This window comes from Pyxicephalus adspersus, chromosome 4 (genome assembly GCF_032062135.1).
Source record: "Pyxicephalus adspersus chromosome 4, UCB_Pads_2.0, whole genome shotgun sequence".
Classification (NCBI taxonomy): Eukaryota; Metazoa; Chordata; class Amphibia; order Anura; family Pyxicephalidae; genus Pyxicephalus; species Pyxicephalus adspersus.
The window spans coordinates 78,999,214-79,003,946 of record NC_092861.1 but is presented as its reverse complement, the minus strand read 5'-3'; the positions used below and the strand labels follow the sequence as shown (position 1 = coordinate 79,003,946).

Sequence of the window (4,733 nt, the reverse complement as noted above, 5' to 3'; positions counted from 1 at the left end):
TTTTGAAGAAGTACTGAACTTTCCACCAAAGCCCATTAGTACTAATGGATTCAAGAAATCCAAAAATGGACACCATGGCTTATGTACTAAGGCTAAAGCCCTAACACTATAATTGCAAGATCAATTTGATTCTGCAAATAGGGAATACACACTACAGAAAGCAAATCCATTATTAAACAGCTGCAATACCACATCCACCCACGTTTTTTCCTGTTATTTTATCTGTTTTTCTGAATCCACCCTTAATTCTCCCCAATACACCCCAACTACCCTCTTCATATTTCCTGTTGATATAATACCCATCCCCACAACACATCCTGAAATCTTCCTATTACTTCCAATACCCACCAAAAAAAAAAAACAACAAACCCAAGAAGAGTACCCTGTTTTTTACATAATTTGGGAACATTTTTTTTTCTGCAGCCTAATGTGCTTTCCATCCACTACCCTAAGTTAAGAAATGTCCAAAGAAAACCCTCTACAGCTCCCCACCACCACTCCTCTGTAGGTGCTGCAGTCACTTTAGGCATCAACACTTTATATAGTCCAGTGTAAGACTGATGCACAATGGTGCTACAGTGGCATTGTCTACAAGAAAGGAAAAACCAAGGGAAGAAACTGTGGAAACTGGAAAAATTAAAAACTATTTTGAGAAGGGTAAAGGTCCCCTTGGCCAGACATTTCCCAGTGAGTGGGTGCATCCCCATTCTCCCACTCTGTAACTGCCACTTTTTCATTCTTTGAAAGGCACAAAGGATAGCAAATTGTTATCCACATTTTATATTTTAAAAAGTCACAGAGACAGCTCCACACAGCTACGGTCAATATAAGCTAGCAGAATGAAAATAAATATTTTTGGACTTTAAAATTCTTTTTTTCTTTGTTTCAAATGTGGTACACCTCGTTTCCCACAATTCTTTGCAATATACCAATCCACCTTAAAATGACGCAGCAAAAAGGGATAAGAAATTTCTTGATGCCTAACAAACGCTGCTGAGAGTCACTGTAATGTCACATCTGAATGTGATGGTAACATCTATGACGTTCACCTAGCGTTCAATTTTAAGTGCACCCTGGTGCCACTGTGAACCTGGCCTAATGCGCCACCTGCTGGTTGCATAATAAACTACATACTAAATTGGATTTACTTTTATCTTTGAATACAGTAAATGAAGTTAGGAAATATGTAAAAAGCCACTGTACAGATCCAGAAAAGCTAAAGTATAATATGAAAATAGTGTGCATTACCTGGTTTCCCTGTTACCTCCTTACCAGAATGCTATTTTTTTAAAAATAAAATTCTGTACATTTTGATTGGATACTTTATTTTAAATCCAATATCATTTATTATTAATATACAGTGCAGTATTTAAATGGCACCATCATTTTACACAGCATTGTACAAGGTTTACCATAGTCAAGACACTAGCTGTCTTTCAAAGGGGCTGACAATCTAATGTCGCTACTTCAGTCATATGTTTTTAATACAGTCTAAGATCATTTTGTTGGAGGAAGCAAATTACCCTAACTGCATGTTTTTAGGAGGTTTGGAAGAAACCCACACAAACACAAGGAGAACCTGCAAAATCTATGCAAATAGTGTCCTGGCCAAGATTGGAACCTGGGACCTCGCGCTGCAAAGACCATAGCACCTCTGAGCCACCATGCTGCTCTAGCTTGACATCAAGATCACTCTGTTCTTCTTTATGTAATGCAGTCAGATCATGGCTGGTGCAAAAGTCCAGTAAGGTGCTGTACATAGCTTCCAGCCAACATTTCACACCCTGCTCACATGAGTTTTTTGGAAGATGATGACAGAAGATGTAGTGGGGACAGATGATTGCATTTAAAAATTGCAATCAGGTAGGTAATAATAATTAATTGCAGGAAGCACATTGCATGTTCCTTCTGCAATAAAGGAGCTGCCTCATAGCAGTTTTTGAACTTATGGTTTAGTTCAGTGGTTGCCAACCTTTTCTGACCGGCGGACCACTAATTTTGCCAGGCTCCGGACCGCACATGCGCAGAGATGACGGATGTCATTCAAAGAGGAATAAACTTCCCCCATAGTGATGTCCTAATGCCAGAACCCGCCCACTCTCCCATCGCAGATCTGAGCCTGTGATGGGAGGGTGGATGGGTTGTGTGGCTCGTGGCCCCGGGGGTCCATAATTATTATGTTTAATTTCGGGTTTCTAGGCATCCTTTCACTAGTTTTTAAAATTGTGACCCCCAAATTTTGTAAGTTATTAAAGGTGGGGAGATGAAATTTGGGGGACTGCTAGCTATGAGGGGCTCCTGTGTACCCTAAAAATCTCAGGTGGTTGGGACATACTGTTCAGGAGACATGAAGGTTTGTACTGGGAAAGATGTAAAGCAGCAGTGGGAGACATGTAAGGCTGCAGAACGTGACGTCCGGCAGTCAGTGAAAGTGAAACTTTCTTCGAGATGACGTCATTGTATACACCCATTGGTATACGCCCCCTGGTAGTTTTTTTTTCACGAGTAGTTTTTTGTTTTAGGACCCCGGAGTCTGTCGGGTTGAAGACTGAGTTATCGCGATACTTGACAGTCCTGGGGCGCATGCGTGCTGAGCACGGTGAGTTTATACAGAGATGCCCGGTATTAAGTGTGGCGGCTGCACAATAGTTGGGGGTGTTTGTTGTTGTTCTCGGGTCTTTGTCAATGTGTGTGACTTCTGTTTATTTTGCTTTCGGTAGCGTGAAGTGAAATAGTTACTTACTTCCGACAAGTCTGTGCGGTGAGAGGTCACCCTGCTCCTGTCACGTGTGTACACATGTCTGTATATAGATGTGTGCCAGCATATCATATATCATATATCATACCACTATGCTGGGCATAGGAAGACGCAAGAACTCTGACACAAGGCTGAAATGGCACAGAATATGTGCTGGGCTCATATATTTATCATATATTGCTGTTTGGTTCTGTAAAGGTCAGAGAGCTAACACCGCTTCCTGTGCTGTAATCCCTGGGGTGGTGTACACAAATCACAGGGAGATAGCTTTGTGTTTATTAGCAATGTAATTATATCCCAATCTGATACACCCCATCCCTATACATGTCATATAGGGGTCTATATCCCCCCATCCATATACATGTCATACAGGGGTCGTATCCCCCCTCCCTATACATGTCATACAGGGGTCTGTCACACCCCATCCCTATACATGTCATACAGGGGTCTGTGTCACCCCATCCCTATACATGTCATACAGGGGTCTGTGTCACCCCATCCCTATACATGTCATACAGGGGTCTGTGTCACCTCATCCCTATAGACGTCATACAGGGGTCTGTGTCACCCCATCCCTATAGACGTCATACAGGGGTCTGTGTCACCCCATCCCTATAGACGTCATACAGGTGTCTTTGTCACCCCATCCCTATACACGTCATACAGGGGTCTGTATTCCACCAACCCTATACACCTTATACAGCAGTTTGTAGCACCAGTGCCCATGTCTTTGTGGGATCCCTTCCTCCTGCACCTTGCATTTTGTATGCTGCAATCCGAAAGTACCATGGGCCATCATGCCAGGAAAGAGTGGGTACACAAGTTGCAGCTTGCTGACACTTCTTATTGAATGAAAGCATCATTGTAATTTTTCCTGGGGTGATGTCAACTGTGTGATGTGAGCATGGGGACGTTTGCCACTTGCCAACAGTTCTAATGAAATTTTGTGCTTTTTCTTTTTTGCCAACCTAAGTAAGTGAAATGTGCTTTAATGCCTTGATCAGCAGTTGTGCATCAATATAAAGGGGGTTTCAGGGTGAAGAACCATTGTGCTTTAAATTGATGCTCAACAAGACCGCCAGAAAGCCTTTTTACTCACTCACATTTTTTGGCATGGGGGGAAATTGGACCCCTTCTATATGCTGCATGCCAAGCGAACGGGCAAAACCTAGGCAGAAACTAAAATTCTGCTGGCTAGGAATAGAAGGCAATACCTAATCATTCATCATCAACATGAGTCAGCCTCCCATTTAGAATCCTAACCAGTACAAGTTTGGGCCCTGAATCTATAGCTCAGCCTCTGCTATTGTGTTTGTATGTAAAGTCAAGCATCTATTGAGTTTTTTAATATTATACAGTATTTATATAGCGCCATCATATTACACAGCCTAATCAAGTCACTAACTGTCCCTCAAAGGGGCTCACAATCTAATCTCCCTACCATAGTCAAAAGTCATTTATACAGTCTAAGGTCATTTTTTTAGGGGAAAGGCAAATAACCTCACTGCATATTTTTGGGATGTGGGAGGAAACCAGAGTACCCGGAGGAAACACATGCAGACAACCGGAGTTCCCAGAGGAAACACACGCAGACAACCTGCAAACTCCATGCAGATAGTGTCCAGGCGGAGATTGGAACCTGGGACCTAGCGCTGCAAAGGCCATAGTGCTACCTCTGACCCACCATGCTGCCCAAACTTCCAACTTAAACAAAAGATAACAGAAAAAGAAATCATTTTTTTAGATTATATTTATTATTTTTTATAAGATGGTATAAAAGAATAGGAATAATAGAAAACAAACAATAGTGTTACCATTTTACAAATGCTTCAGTACTACTAAAAAAAAATGAAAGTTAAAACTGCAGAAACTAAAATGTGATCCAGATTAAAATTATTTTTGAACATCAGATTGCATAATAGCTCAAGTGGACTTCATAATAGAAAATAACTATTTTCAGGGGAATAATTTGGAG

At 41.5% G+C, this 4,733-nt stretch overlaps 1 protein-coding gene across 2 annotated transcripts in view; it reads left to right on the top strand.

The window, feature by feature from the left end:
- The first annotated feature begins 3,127 nt into the window (after positions 1-3,127).
- The window catches only part of PDSS2 (decaprenyl diphosphate synthase subunit 2), a 73,649-nt gene continuing 72,043 nt past the window's right edge, over positions 3,128-4,733 (top strand). The window contains exon 1 of one of the 2 annotated variants that reach the window (XM_072408722.1): positions 3,128-3,730. The gene's annotated coding sequence lies outside the window, so the exon portion shown is untranslated. The remainder of the gene's footprint in view (positions 3,731-4,733) is intronic. The other variant, XM_072408721.1, reaches the window with a different exon arrangement.